Source organism: Vigna angularis, chromosome 4, assembly GCF_016808095.1.
Source record: "Vigna angularis cultivar LongXiaoDou No.4 chromosome 4, ASM1680809v1, whole genome shotgun sequence".
In the NCBI taxonomy this organism is placed as follows: domain Eukaryota; kingdom Viridiplantae; phylum Streptophyta; class Magnoliopsida; order Fabales; family Fabaceae; genus Vigna; species Vigna angularis.
In genome coordinates this window covers 12,203,581-12,220,977 of record NC_068973.1, presented here as the reverse complement: position 1 = coordinate 12,220,977, position 17,397 = coordinate 12,203,581, and the positions used below count along the sequence as shown (strand labels likewise).

The following is a 17,397-nucleotide window of genomic DNA, read 5'->3' as shown; positions in this document are numbered from 1 at the left end:
CTTATCATGGAAACCCGAAATGTCTCCCACGAATCCGGTAAAGAGTTTAATATATAAAACCAATAAATCATAATCAAATTTTATACTCACTCCTGCTAATTGATCATATCATCCTTGAAATTCACTCAAGTGATTTAAAACAGGAGTTCCTTCCTTGTGCTTCAACTCCACAAAATTTTTCAATAAGTACAATTTATTAGTCTCTGACTTAGAAGCATACAAGGACTAGAGCTTATCCTATAGGCTTCTCGCATGTGTCTCATTAGCAAAAAAATTGTAAACATTATCATAAACAAACTACCTGATAAATCCACATACTTGTTGATGTTCAAAATCTCATTCTTCATCTGACTTGGATTCCGGCTTATTGGAAGCAAAAACAAGAAGATGCAAATTTTTCACAAATATCAAGTCCTTCATCTTGCCTTTCCATAGGTAATAATTTTCTCCATTCAAAGGAATAAATTTTGTATGTGCCTCCATCATTCACGCAAACTAATCAGTCCCTTAACCAAAGAGCTATGATGCCACTCTGATGGGGGAAGGGCCAAAAAATATAACAACTCAGCAAAAGGTAATAACACAGTGGAAATTCAATCCCCCTTCTTTCGAGAATCTGCGAGGAGCACCAAACAAATACAACAAAACAGAATCCAAAGCACAAAAAGACACTAACAATTTTTAACGTGGAAAACCCTCAATGCAAAGATAAAAACCACGAGTCGTCCATACCAAAGAAAAATCCACTATTGATCAATAATAGGATACAAAAGAGTCTCCAATAATAACACCAAATGGTATTTTCAATAAGTCAATTTAACTAAGCACAAATGCTTACAAATGAGAACAAAGAAGATGAAAATTCTCGAAAATAGGGTTGCTGGTACGGGACTTATTTCTCCCAAACTAGACCCCTTATTGAGGATTCGAACGGTCCAAATGAAGAACCATATGTCTGGTACCCACTGTCCAAAAATCAGCACGATCCAACGGTGTACAACTTCATAGCGATGAAAACACCAGTGCGGGTTTAGGGTTATGCGGGAGAGGCTTTCTCTCTTCCTTTTTCTCTCACTTGGCTTTTGCCTCTCTTCAAATGACTCTCATGTGTCCTACTAATCTGAGCTATCTCTATTTAACCTAGTAAGACATAATGGTCCACATTATTTGGGTCTATTCTCCACATAGCAAGGAAGCCCAATAACCCAACAGTAGGATGCGTTGACTGTTGGTTGACCTGTAATTTGTGAGTGATTTATAAACAAACTAGCATGTGTGACCTGTATCATTATTTTGTTACAATTTTCATTTCACTTCTCTCACGATATCATTACTCATACACTAAATTGAACTCAACGACGCAAGCAAAGCAACACACCTCGAGAGAAAAAACTAGACTCAACCCTAGAGGAAGAAGGCAAGTGGCGACCACCATTGGTCACTTAGAGAGACGAAACCCATAATTTGGTGTTGATGGATTGCCAAGTTTACCAAATCGCATAAGTAATATAAAATGTTAATACCAAGTATCGTATCCCAGAGGACTCTCGGTACTAAAAAGTTGTGTGATAACTCAATTAATTAAGACTTAAATAAAACGAGATTGTTGGTTTCAAAATGCAAAGGCATAAAATTAAATATGAATGCAAATTGATCAATAGTAGAGTAACACAAAGATGAACAGATGTTGTTTAATATAAGATGAATATGTTGTTAGGGTTTGATTTCACCAAGTTTACTCTCATGTATATAAGAATTCTTCTTTTTACATTAAGGTTAACGTCACTCACTAAATTACTTAGAACCCGATCCCTCGACGCAATAAGCCTGCCTTAATTTCTAGTTCGTGCAATTCCTAGCGTTCCTAGAAAATTAAGTCTGAAGATCGAGAGCTTAAGACGACCAAGTACTCATACCCTCATCCCTGAGAAATATTACCCTTGGGAGAATTCAACAAGAACCTGAATTGTAAGGAACCTCCCGACACTCATGCAATTCATAAATCATGCTACTAAATGAGTTAAATAGAGCAAGCATTGAAACAGATGAATTCCCTAACAATTAATGAAAAAGTATATAAATTAAGAATCAATTCAAATACATGAGAGTTCACAAGGTTACATCATCCCCCAACAACAAATAGAGTTTAGTTCGCCATAAACATAGAGAAACTAGATGAATAATGGAAAAGCATGAGATAATGAAACCCTAAAAGTAGAAGAGGAAGCTCTCGCCTTCAGATCCGCCTTCAGAGAATGGAAGAGTGTGCTGTTGTGTTGCTCCAGCCAGAGATACCAAACCTAGAGCGCCTGGATCCTTTAAATAAAGTCGAAAAAGAGTAGAAAAAGGGCCCGGTCCAAAAGAGTCGAAAAAGAGCAAAAATTGGGCCTAAATAGGGCGCCCAAGCCTCGCAAACTGCATTTTGGTTGACTTTTGTACACTCTGGTTGATTTTTTTGCACTCTCGTTGACTTTTATACATTCCAACTATTTGGTACTTTAACTCTTCCTTCAAATCATTCCAATAGCTTACAAAATCAAGGGAATTTAGTGATAAAATCATCAAGTATAACCTCAACTCTCTTATTCACACAACTTAATGAAAAAAATGATTCCAAGCAAGTTTCTAAGGAGAAAAGGGTGTAGTCAGTATCAAAATCACATCACAAATAACGATATTTTAAACTGTTATCATGTGGGTGCCTCTTCTTCCTGATCTCCAAATCATGCAGAGAGGTTTTTATCCTCTAGTTCTAGCAACACGAAACATAGATGGAGGTTGCCACCACACCTAAAGATGCCATCAGCACTCCACCGCCTTCATGATCGAGCCCTACTATGGTCGCTTTTGCTATGGGCATGATCAGGAGAGGAAGTTGTTGTCGCCGCTCTTCCATCACCATGACCATTCAACCCTCTTTCTTTGTGTTTCTTGGTTATTTCTTAGTGTTGTGATTTTTTTTTCTTTCCCCTTTTTATTTGAGATTTTTATTCTAATACTCTCTGTTGGGATTACAATTGTTTGTTTGTTTTAAGTGTAATTTTGAGTTTTAAATAAGAGATTAGGTATAGAATTTGGAGATATTAGAATGGAAGGAAATTATTTGTTTGAGGTGTTGGAAAAGGATAGTCAAACAAACTATCATATTAGCTCGTCATAGGACACGACAAGTTGTATTTTTTGGCTCGTATTATGTAAACGGGTTGACTTATTCTAGCCTATTTGAGAAAAAATGAGTCAAGCCAAAACAAAAAAACTAATTCTTTTTTTCCATCCCTAATTATTGTATTTTGTTTAACATTTTTAATTGTACTTATTATTAACACGAGTTGGAACTATAAGTAATTATCACGGTGTCCATTCAATAATTTTTATCTTTATTGATGAACTTATTCACCAAATGATGATATATTATTTAAGAAAAAGTAAATGACAATATATATTTTTTAATGATTTTCAATTTATAATCAAATACATGAAACTACAACCATGAATAAAACGTGACATGAATTAACGAAGTAAAATTTCAACTATGAATATCAAAATGATCTAGAATTACCCTTATTTTTTTCATTACAAAATCCATTTTATATAACATCTCAATTAAGTAAATCATCACACATAGGTCTTCATAATGGTAAGATATTGTTTGCTCTAAGTCAAACCCTCACGAATTTGCTTTTGATACGCTAAACAAGATTTCTTACCAATGGAGGTATCTTATTTGTATATAAACTAATGTTCATCTCTTGTTTTATCCCATATGAAACTTTTGTTTGTATTCTAACAAATTATACTTATAAGTATATAATTTGTATATATAGTCTTCCATATTAAAACATGATTTGAAACTCTTATTTATATATATATATATATATATATATATATATATATATATATATATATATATATATATATATAATTACTCACTTTTCAATTGTCATCAATGTCACTATTGTGCATCACTCTCATTTGCACTATCATTTATTCACATACAACATACAATCATAGTAGGTAGATAGACTACAACAAACTAGCAATACTTTTTAGCACCATCCTTTCTCGCGCGCACACACACAGACACAGACAGACACACACACACACATAGAGACACACATACAGAGACACACACATAGAGACACACACACAAAGACACACACACACACAGACACACACACACACAAACACACACACAAAGACACACACACACACACAGACACACACACACACACAGACACGCACACACACACACAGACAGACACACATACACACACACAAACACACACGCACACACACTCGGACGCGGACGCACACACACACACGTAGCACACATACATGTAGCACACACACACACACATGTAGCACACACACACATGTAGCACACATTTGCATTCAAATAATCTTTTATATATAAACTAATTTGTAGTTTGCCTACATTCTTATTCCATTCTACAAAACTATTCTAGGACTTTAAGATTTATAATATAATCATAATAGAATATTAATATTGCCATAAGACATCCTATGAGAATGTGTTCTTCAATATCTCTATTGTCAAACATTTGTTTCTCAATCTATCTCTCTGTCTTCCTTTCTCCTCTCACACTTTGTTTATGGGTAACTATGAAAGAACTTTATGGTCAAAGACAGAACCCTAATCCAATTTAAAAATTTTTACTTAAATCATGAAACTTATAACTTAATTTAGTAAGATTGTATTTTGATGTATTAAAATAAAATTGTTAGTGTCAATTACTATATTTAAAGTATTGTTGATTTTAAATTTAGAATTTCACTATGAATTTTTTTAAAAGACGTCTCAGCGTATTAAATCAAATATATATTTAAATTATCTTTGATCTCAACTCTTAAGTTGATATGTACAAGGTGTAACATCCTAATTTAACATATTTATACTATTATATTAACTGAATTATTACAAATTAGGTATTAAGAAAGAAACAATAACATAAGTAAAAAATATTTATTTACACTCCTCCTTAAATCTCAATATAAATTTCTTATATATAAAAGATTTCAACAAATGAAGGATCTATATAATACAAAAACTATATACATATGCAATAATTATACTCTAACCGACCATCAACAATCTCACTACTTCTTAACCCTTCTACCTGCATCATCATTTACTCGTGTATAGCATATGATCATCATAGATGGATAAATCACAAACAAACACAAAAAATTGATTAAGCTATTGTAAATTTAAATCATACTACATTTAAAATTTAACATTAACTTATATGAACCATTCATCATTTCAATAATTCATATCTCATACTCAATCTTTAATAGCATAACAAATATCACACATATATTCATGACTCTGTCATATATAGATATACATCTGACCCAACCTCCAAAGGACTAGTTTATTGAGTAGACAATAAAACCATGTAATTCTCATAAGTCGGCCTTGTCTTTTAAGAGTTATAACTATATAAAATGGTCAGGCAACGCCTTGTCCAATAGTATGATAAGATAAATTCTTATCTAGTAGATTCAATCTCTTACAAAATCTATAGAGAAAAACTTCCTTCGACTTTCACAACTAAATATATTTTTCTATTTAAGTCCAAAATTTAGTAAAGTTAGGATAGTCCCAATTTCGCTTTGACATTCAATACACTTCATTGATCACCATACACAGTATTATTCTCACCTTAGGAATCATTATCTTCTCAATCACATTATTCATATCAAACCATAATAAAATTTCAATTATTTCAACTCGATACAACAATCACACACTACATGCATCTTCTTTTCACGTACAAATCATACATTATTAGTTGATTGTCACATTTTAAACAATATATCATATAAAACAATTCACAAACTCACTCGGCAAGTTCACTTGCTCTTTCAACAAGTTACCCTTGGGGATGTACTCACTTAGCGACCAAGTGACTCCCCTAATGAGCCAAGCCCTGAAACCAAATACATATAAGTTTGCCCAACAAAGATAGACTCACTTAGCGATCAACCTCCCATACCTCTATGCCAAAACGAGAATTTCACTTTTGCTCAATGGCTTATTCAATTGTCTAGTGACTCAATCCGTAGGAGCTAATTTAAATTAAGCTCACCTAGTGAACTCTAATTCGTTCAACGAGTGAGAAGTCTTTATGCTCTCTCTGTAATCTTATTTTTAATGCTCACTCAATGGAGGTTTGGTTCGACTGGTGAGTCTGCATAAACTAGAGGAATAAATCTGCACATCAGATTATACCATTAACTCTAATGATTTTTTTTATCTTCATCCCACTTAAAAAGACTATTAGAAGCCAAGGATGCAACCTCACATATAAACTCTCGATTTCACAACTCAGATACTAATCTTAACACAACCATGTAGAACACATCAAACTAAATCAAACAAAGTTAAAATCTAACAACTCAACAATTCTTTCAAAGATTAACATACTACACGAATTTACACTCAATTCAACCAAATCACATAGTTTCATTCTTACTACATATAACATATCAATTCAAAATTCACGCATTTAGAAATATAATTTCAAATACACAACAAATTATAACATTCTAACATTAGACACAAATCAAAATTTATCATATAATAGCATATTTAAATTTGAAATTAACTTCTCTTACCTGGATGAATGCTCTCAAGCTCAAAAGGTGTTCCACACAGGTTTTACCTCACATTGGTTACTCTACTTACACAGAGAGAAATTTGAACACACCCTTATAATATTAACTGAACAAATATTTATCTTGAGCTCTTTAACATCACATGCAAACCTTTACACTCCCACAATGCAACAAATTTACTAACAAAACTCAAAAGATAAATTTTCTCTATTAAGATTCTAATTGGGTAAGATTGTAGATCTCGACGGTAAGAATTCAATGACATACTCCAATATTCAAATAGATGAAAGATAAAATCAAATATCTATAGAGATAATAGAGAAAATATTTTTAAAAAAATAAGTTTTAAATAAGTGATGTTAAACCAAATAAAAAGTATATTTATTGTTGAATATTTTATGAAAAAATAATTAAATATCTTTATTAAATTCACTTATGCTTTTAAACTATTTTCTCGTAAAGTCAACTTATTTTTATATTTTATCATCTTTTTCCCAAATTATTTTATATTAAAGGATGAAGTGAAAAGCAAATTTAATACAAAATATAACTTAATATAATTAAACACTTTTTAATAAACATTTCTATTGTTGTTAGATTTTGCAAGGGCGTGATTCTTACTCGAAGCATAATATAAAAAATTGTTGCGACCCATAATAAGCTACAGAAAGTTTGTAACCACAAAAGCATGGGCCATTGCACTATTGTCTTTTTTATTCTTTTCTTTCCTTCCTTTTTCAAAGCACATCAGGTTGCGCAGAAGCTATTAGAAAAAGTGTTGCAATCACTACAACTATTATTGGCACTGGTACAAATTAGTCACTTTCAAAATAAAACCTACCATATTTAAAGGAATTTATTATATTTTCTTTTCTATGAAAATACAGAAACCAACCACGTCCTTTCAAAGAGAAAGAGTAGTAAATACAAGGCAATAAGGAGTTATTAATTCAAAGATAAATAGTTAGTTTACTATACTAAACGTTAACAGTTTTTTTAATATAATAAGACAAAATATATTTTTATTGTGAAAATATAGTTTTATTAATTTTACTTAAATTTTATTAATGATTAAAATAATTAATTACTTGCTACATTAACAAAAAAATAATATTAATATATATTTATAAAAAATAAAAAATATGATATTAATTTCAAAATTATTATATTGATATCTCAATTACTAAAATTTAAATACGTTTTCCATTATTAAAAAAATAATAAAATTAAAATTGATATGTTACAACTGCAGTTATTTTATTTATTTTTTTACTTTAAATGCAGATTGGGAGGTACAGATATTATGTGCATACAGTATCTTTTGTTTTTTCAGGGTTATTCAGTTTGCTTGGTTTTGATAAAAGGCTGACATAGTTTGAACTTTTATCCCATATACATATATTTTTAAATTATCCAACCAAAAATTAGATCCACTTTATATACCAAAATAGACACTTTTTGTTGTTTAATATTAGAATTCAGTTTACGAGAATAAGTTTTGACCTTCATTTCTGATCCAACGTTGAAAACGAGAACTGAATTCTACACAGGTTTTCAATTTTAAACAAATAATGATTTAATAAATAATTAATAAAAGAAATTACTTCTGTTTTTGTTTTGTTATCGGGTTCATTAAAAATTATTTGACGATAAAATAAAATAGTTTATATAAAATAAAAATATTACGTTAAAATAGTAAATTTAAAATAATGTAAAACAAAACTATTAAATATTTAAATATTTTATGATAACTATTAACAAAAATAACAATATATTATTAACCGAAGACATAAGAACAATATTAAATAATTTTATATAACATAATGAATAAATAAACATTAATTTAAATTTTATCAATATTATTTTGATTAGTAATTATTAATATAAAAAATAAATCAATGTGTGACTAATACTGTGTGAATTTGAATTTATTATTATTATAATATATATATATATATATATATATATATATATATATATATATATGAATTAATGAATAAGTATATAGGTGATAAGTATTATGCCATTAGTAAATCCAATTCTCATAAATATTGTTGTGAACATGTTAATTAAAATGATAATTAAAATGGGTTTTATATTTGGGAATCATTTTTAATCTAATTTATAATTTAAAACCTAATAATAAAATAAAAAGGATCTTCTTATTATTCATATAAATTATTAGTGTAATATACCAAAATATAATATTAAAACCATATAGAAATCATCACGTAATCAATAAGATAGATCAGTTTAAAGACGTAAAATATAAAATTATTTTGACAGTTATCTAAAATTACGGGATTTTTTTTCAATCTAATTAGTAATTTGTTTTAAAAGGAAAAAAAAACATGCTTTGATTTGAATTGTTAGGAGTTGTAATATATTGGGAGTAAGTTATCAGTACTAACTTGTGGAAGACAAAAGTAAAAGATAAAAAGTAAATTATTTTGAAAAAAATGAAAATGAATTATATAAATTAAAAAAATTGATGGGAATGGGCACTGCAGGCATGTCTCTGTTAAAGTGGTGGCTTATTTGTTTTTCTCAGAAATGGCCCAAACATATTCTTCTACATTTAATGAAACATTGATGCCTCCCATTCAATGAGTCATCAACCCTAACCAAATCTGAAAAGTCACACACAAACGCGTTTTCTTCTCTCCACCAGACCTCTCTACAAATTCTAAATAACAAATAACAAACAATAAATAAATTTATACATTCCAAACATTCTACATAATATCAATTTCTTTGTTTAATCTCTTTGTAACACAATATCAATTTCTTCTCTACATAGCAAAAGAATAACATGTAAAATAGAGTATACGAAACATATTCTTTTCACATTCCTCAACAACAGAAAAATAATAATGGATATAATTATCATTTTATCAGTTTTATTTCTCATTGGTGTATTTATTCTCTTCTTCTCTTTATGCATACACATTCCATAAATAATATTCTTTTTTCCTCCTTTTCTTGTGTCTCTTTCTCTTTGTTTTCCATCATGAATAGGAGATATGATACCCACTACTATGATTCTCATTTCACTTTAATATGGTATCCCAGTTCTTCTTAAGAAGAATTATATCTGGTTCTTCTTTCTTTCTTATTTTTTTTGTTCTCTTTTGTATTTATGAAAGAAGAATTTCAACCACATCTATTCATAGTTGTAGTGAAAATCTAACAACCTATATTATTTTTCCTAAACTTTAAGACAACAATTACCTGCAGCAAATATATATTCATTACTATGAGTGTTAATAATAAAATTGAATATGAAATTTGTATTCTGTTTGGTGTATATGTAATAACATGATAGTATCTTAGATTTTTCACTCTGTTTCAACAAAGTTTCTTATAGATGAACACGAATAAGACATTTGAAACGATTCAAATTATTAGTATTTGCAGGTAAATTTCTTTTGAAGTAAGGTTTACGCCCTTTCATACATTCTAAATTGGTTTATCTCTAGTTGATGTGAGACTTCCAACACGAGCTTGAGACTAGACAACAATGAGTAATTTGATAGCCACCTGACAACGAGTGGAACAATAAACCTAACAAGCAACAAATTTCACTAAGATAGACTATAACTTACGACTTTGATATCATGTTAAGAAGTAAATTTTAAATCCAATTCATCCTCACAAAATTAGCTTGTATAGTGAGGTTTACATCCGTTTATATAATCTAAATTAATCTTACCTATGGTTGATGTGAGACTTCCAACGCCTCTGCATGTAAGAGTTAAAGATGAATGTTTAAGCTTTCAAACAAAGACATCTTTCTATTACTAAACTTTTAATAAACTTAGAATTAAGTGGGATTAACCAAATAATTTTAGGTATGACCTCGTTTTATGTTTTCCCCGCAGAATGTTCACATGGTGTTCTTTCTATTATAACTAAAAGAAAACGGAAGGATTAAACTATACAATTTTTGAGTGGTCTTAATGAACAATATTCCAAGGTGAAATCACATGTTTGGTTAATGGATCTCATTCCTTATATATCAAAAGGCTTATCTCATTCCTTATATATCAAAGACTTTTTTCATATGTTTCTTAACAGGAAAGACAAACCACTTGACTGCTTTTTTCTTTTAAGTTATTAGATTGTTTAAATAATGGTTCAATCCTTTGTAAATTGGTTGACCAAATTATGTATTAGGTTAATCAATTAATAGGCTTTATTTTTTTTTTCAAGTTGTAATAAAGGTCCAATTGGTCACTTAGTCATCAGTTTTTAAACAAAAAGAATGCAAAGCTGATTGTTATTTTGGTGACTTTTGGTTGCCACAATTTGTAGTTACAGTCACCCAATTAACTCTTTTGTAATTATGATGGGTAAAGCTTTTAAAAGCTTAACCATTTTCATAAAAGAATACAAGTGAATTTTTCTTTTTTTCGGAATGTTAGATTTTCTAACTCTTTTACCTTAGTGAGAGTGATTCTCCTGTGTTCTTGAGTGATTCAAGAACCATTGGCTATATCAAAGAACTTTCCATCCTTTGTGTGTTGTCTCTCTTAGAAAAAGTGATTCTTTCTTTCCATTTTTCTATATCACTTCATTTTTTTCTTTCTCCTCCCGAATTATAGAAATTCAATTTTGTCCCGTTTATCTCCAGTCATAACTTACATTTTACAAGTCTAAATCAAGTATTTCTTGAGTCAAAATTGAACTTCAGAATGTGAGCTTTCACCTCGTTTTGAAAACACCCCAATAAGAGTTTTTTAACTTAAGATATTGACGATTTGAATTTTTTTCCCCATTTTTAATATATTTCAAAATTTCGTTCAAGGTTCTAAGCCTGACGATCCTCAATCAACCCTTTGTAAATGTGTTTGACATCACTTAACCTTGGAACCACTCATGAGGGTCGCATATTTAGAGAGAGGAGGAGTTTGGAATTGACCTTCTTTTATAAGAGGTCAAGCGCGCTCAAGAGAGGCTTTAAGGTCAAGCTAGGGTTCTCTCCTTTTTAAGACACCTCCTTAAGACCTAGTTTCTAGAAGCTTAGTTTGTTTTTTTTTCTATGTACACCTTTTGACTTTCTATTATTTCTAAGAGACCTCCCACCCTCACCTATATAAGAGACACTTTAAGACTCTTGAAAGGGTTGAATATTTTGAAGTTATATACTAATATTTGACTACCTTTGTGAGAGGCTCTTCTTATGAGTGTCTTCTTCCTCAAGCCTTATTTTGAGAATAACTCTCAAGTGGTGGAAACATCATTAATCTTAGGTTGATGAGCTTTAATACCTTCATAAGTGACGTGCCTTCATCCAGAGCTCCTGCTTCCCTCTTTTCTTTCATCTTTTTTCATCTTTCTTCTCTTTCGTTACTTTAATATCCATTATACAAAAATACTATGTCTCCATTTATGTTCTTGTTTTAGCTTCCATTAATTGAACTTCTTTTCTTCTCTTTGAGTCTTGGAAGTGAACATTCATATCTAGATAACTTTGGTTATCCTAATGTGCAATGGAGATTCTTCCTTATGCTTGGTTAATCACCATCGCACCTTATATTGCTAAATCTAAAATAGGACTTTATCAAGTCTACTATAAGAAATATAGGTTTTTGCCAAAGCACAAGTCCTATAATAAGAGAAATAATATTGTAAATAGTGTGGAAGGAACTCGCGACAATAGTTTCTAAACACAGTGAAAGTCAATATTTCATATTGTCTCAACAACTATATCAAACTCTCATGTTCCTGATACAACACAAACCAATTAAGTATGATCAATTGCTTCATACATTGGACTAAACTCTACACAAAAAGGCGAGTATACATATAACTAGTATTCTATTGTTAATCTTGCTGAATTTAAGAACAAAAATTATTGGATAATTGATAACTTATCATGTTCTTTGACAAATTTTATTCCAAAAAATTAATTACTCCTATTATTGTTTAGATTGCCTAATGGTAAACATGTTAGTGCTCCTCATGTGGAAAATGTCAAACTTAATAACAACCCAATCTTGACTTATGTATTTCTCATACCTGATTTTACATATAATTTGGGTTTTATATCAAAACTTATTTTTTTCTCACAATCTCGAACTTGTTTTCTGGACAAAATATTGCATAATGTTATAAATACCAGAGAAAAAAGATTGATTTATTTGAGGTTAAAAATGATTTATATACTTTTCGTTTATAAAATGACCAATCTCACTGCATAATGTATTCTTCGTCAATAAAAGTATGACATAATGAAACAAAAATAATTTGTATGTAATAGAACCATTTTTTTCTATTTCTAGGCTTTTCTATTGCTTTAATAAAATTTTAGTATAAAAAATTCTTATGATTTCTAATAAATTGTAGCTTTGTTTCAAATTCAGCATGTCCTTCCTAGTTATATATTTTAATATACATAATTTTTTCCGTTTTGTGGAACTTTTTTCACCTCGTATGAAAAACCCTTCTTATTTTCTCATTTTTGAATTATGTATTTTGAAAATAAAAAATAACTTGGATGATGTAATGTAAAAGTTAAGAATAATTTTTAAATTATATAATTTATAAACTAAAGATAATTTTGAGCAATTGAAAAATATTAACAAAAATATATTTTTTAAATTACGCAATTTAAAATTTGAAAATTATTTCTTAAATAATTTTTAAAACATATAATCTAACAATTTAAAATTGGAAATTTATTTTTGTAAAGTAATTTGTAAATCATATAATCTAAAATTCATTTTCGTTTTATAATTTCTTTTACACAAGAATGTACGTAGATATAGAAAAAAAAGGATATTTCTTCCTGCACTCTCAATGTTTCTCTTGTAGTCCCATAAAATATAAAATTCCCATTTTATCTTAAATAAAATATATTAAAAATTCTAAATGTACTTTTGATTGACACTTTTCTCCTCCTACAGAAGTGGCGCTGCACCTCCTTCAACATTTCGTTGGCCATTTCCGGTTGTACGTTGAGGGTGTTCGTTTGCTTGGTGAAGCTTTTGGCTTTGGAACAATTGAAGCAGCGATTCAAGAAGTAAGATTTTAGGTTTTTTATGGAATGTGGGGGTTGAGTGGGTGGTGATTATGTGTGGCAGTTGTTGTGAATGTGGGTGGGGAGCGGTGGTTGTAAGGGTGGCCATGACGTCGGAGGGTCACCGAAACCGAAGCTTGATGAGAAGAGAAAAATGATAGAGGTGGAACGAAAGAGTAGAGAAAGGGGATTGGTATGGGTCTGTGTTGGCCAACGAAGGAGAATAATTTTGTTAGGGATAAAATGGGGATATTAAAAATTATGGGGGTACAGGAAGAAAAGAATGGGGATACAGCAAGAAATGGACTGATAGAAACGTATTTATAGAATGTTCCAGCGTGATGGGCTTCTACTCTCTTTGCTCTAGGCAAATTCTTAATTTCCTTTTGCACTGGCTTTTATTTTAAATGTCTTGTTTGCTTATCTTATTTTAGAGTTTTGTTCCCTCACCACCACAGTGTGTTTTTTACACCTCCCTAAATTCTTTTAATTCTAATTCTACTCTAGGTTAAAATTTTGTTATTTTTATCATTTAAGATTTTTTTAATTTATTTGAAACCCAACTTCTACTTATTTACTCATTGCCCAATTGCACCCCCACCAATCTCACGCATCCTCTCATCCTCATTTTCGTTTCACTTCCTCTCCTTTGTTCTTTCTTTCCTTTTTTTTTTTCTTTCATTTGTCTCTTTTCCATTTTTCTTTTGGGCTTCCATTGATGTTGATCTCTGGTATGGAGGAGCGTGAATCAGTGGAGCGAGAAGGAAAAAAGAAGATGCAAAAGGAGAAGCAGAAAACCGAGTACGAGTTTTGCAAAGCGTGCAACATAAACCACGACCAAGGTCTCTGCCACAAGTACTTCCCTAACCACAAAAAATCCCATTCCAGCTTCCTATCCCGATTTCGTAAAAAACTCTTTGACATTCGCTTCTTCCTTAACGCCCTTATCCCTCTCGATCCGCAACTCGTCTTCTCGCAATCGCTTATGATGTGTCTTCTGCAACCAAGACATCCACGAACATTCCAGTTCCTTTGCCTGGTACATTATCTATCCACTTTATTTATTCAAATCATTATGACCAACCTCTGAATACTTTCAATGGATGCCATCAGTTCTTGTGATAGCGCCAATGCGATTCGCTACCTCGCTAGACCCAACACGTGAAGAATTTGAGGCATTTCTTCTGGAAATATGGCGCTGCCGCGAATCAATTCGACGCGTTTTTCGATGATGATGTGGCTAAGGCAATCCCCAAATTGTATCTGTTTTATTTTGTGTTTGCTTGCAGGTTTGGGAAATTGAGAAATAATTGTTAATGAGTGTAGCTCCCTCTACCACCACTAAATGCTCCATTTACCACCTCATATTCAATTTATCTTTGGTATAAAATGGATGTAAACATCGTTTTATCTTCATTCAATGGATATTGATATAACTAAACGGACGTTGACATCCGTTTACCTATTTTTTTATATTTTAGTTCATTATTTTTATTTTGAAATTTATTTTAAAAATGTTTTTTATTTATATAATATATTATAAAAAAAAATAATAAAATACTTTATAAATTAATTTAAAATATTAAAAAAATATAAATAATATTTATATATTAATTTAAAAATATAATAAATTAATAAACTAAAACAAAAAAAACCTTAAAAAATATGCACATCCATCTAAATAATTATATAAAAGATATTAAATAATTAATTAAATAATAATACATAAATTAAATTAATAATAATTATTATATTAAATAAAATAAATTTAATTTATATATAATAATTAAAAAAAATAAAAAATAAAACCTTAACGAATGACACATTCGTTTAACTAAATATAAAAAATATATTTAAATATTTAATAAATTAATAATACATAAATTAAATTAATAATAATTATTTTATTAAATAAAATAAAATTAATTTGTATATAATTATATCATAAATTTTAAAAAAATTAAATAATATTTATATATTAATTCAAAATACAATAAATTAATAAACTAAAAAGTAAAAAAATAATAATAATAAAATCTTAACGAATGTAACACATCCGTTTAACTAAAAATAAAAAACATATTTAAATAATTAATTAAATAATAATACATAAATTAAATTAAATAAAATAAAATTAATTTTTATATAATTACATAATAAATTAAAAAAAATTAAATAATATCTATATATTAATTTAAAATACAATAAATTATTAAATTCAAAACTAAAAAAAAAATCTTAACAGATATGGTAGATCCATTTACCTAATCTTATATAAAATATTTAAATAGTTAATTAAATAATAATTAATAAATTAAATTAATAATTATTATTTTATTAAATAAAATTAATTTATATATAATTATATAATAAATTTAAAAAATTAAATAATATTTATATATTAATTTAAAATACCATAAATTAATAAACTAAAAAAAAATCTTTAACGGATGTGGTCACATCCGTTAAAAAAAAGAAGTGGGGGTGTAAGATATTTTAAAATATAAAAAATAGTTTTGAAATCTAAAAAAAATGTAGTGGTGCAGGGAACAATGTGGGGTGGTGTAGAGAGTAACCATCATTGTTGATTTTTTGTTATTTCCATTTTGCGACTTCAGTGGAAGAGGAAATTCGAGGCGCGAAAGGATGAAGTGAGTGAGGGAGATCGAGTGAGGGAGATCCACAACCGTTTTACCTTTAATGGATGTTGACATTTATTGACGGATGCTCACATCTGTTTAAGAGTAACATCTTCTTTTACGCACCAGTGACCTTGGAATTGGGCCCAATGACAACCATGGTGCGATGACGTTGTTGGGAGAGAGACAAAACATGATCGATGTTCTTAAGAAGGACACGAGGATAAATAATTAGGATCTTTAATTAAAAGTATAAAAAGTGATGGATAAAAGTAAAAAAATAATTATCACAAGGATAGTTTTAGAAAAAAATAAATTGGGGAGGTATAGAAAGAAGGTTGTGGTGGTGGAGGGAACAACCCCTTATTTTATAACCACAAGCAACTTTCATGAACCTCCATGTTAGAAAAAATTATTTGTCACATTCGATTGTAATACTTTTCAATTACTTTTGTCTCATTCAAATTACCTTAAGTTGAAGGTTATAAAATTAAAAACTATGCAATTATTGAATTATCAATAAGCACGTTCGTTAGTTATATTTTCGAGAAACCAAAAAAAGAAGCAAAAACACACAAATTGAACGAAACTCCACAATGTTATTTGGACTTTTCTCAGAAACAAGAGTGTTTGATCTGTCAACAAAAATAATTTCTAAAAAGTTGTCTGACAATAAAGTTTGTCGTGTTTGTAGATGAGAATACATCATTGTTTGGCAATGAAAAACAATGTGGATGTGAAAATAAAACCTTTAAGGTAGAAATTAAATTGTATGGTGATAATTAGTTTCAAAATGCCATGATTAACAAATATTAGATAGAAAAATTAGAGAATAATAAGCTTATATTTTATAAATTTTCTCAGAAACCTTACAATTTTTTTAAAAATTAGATGTTGTAGTCTAGAATGAAAATTTGGCAATAACAATAGATAGATTTCGTATTTGTTTCAAACTTTGTTATAATTTAGTCATAAAATTTAAAAGTAATAAATATAATTCTTTTAATTCAATTATATTAATTTTTTTATATATAAAATAATATTTCAAATTAATAATTAATTTGTTTACATCATTTGATAGGTTTCAGTTCAAAT

General features: G+C 29.2%; 1 long non-coding RNA gene across 1 annotated transcript; it reads left to right on the top strand.

Moving 5' to 3' along the window:
- The first annotated feature begins 14,174 nt into the window (after positions 1 to 14,174).
- Positions 14,175 to 15,136, top strand: LOC128196295 (uncharacterized). The gene is made up of 2 exons (XR_008248423.1): positions 14,175 to 14,702; positions 14,777 to 15,136. It is a non-coding gene; the product is annotated as an uncharacterized LOC128196295 (long non-coding RNA).
- Positions 15,137 to 17,397: the final 2,261 nt, after the last annotated feature.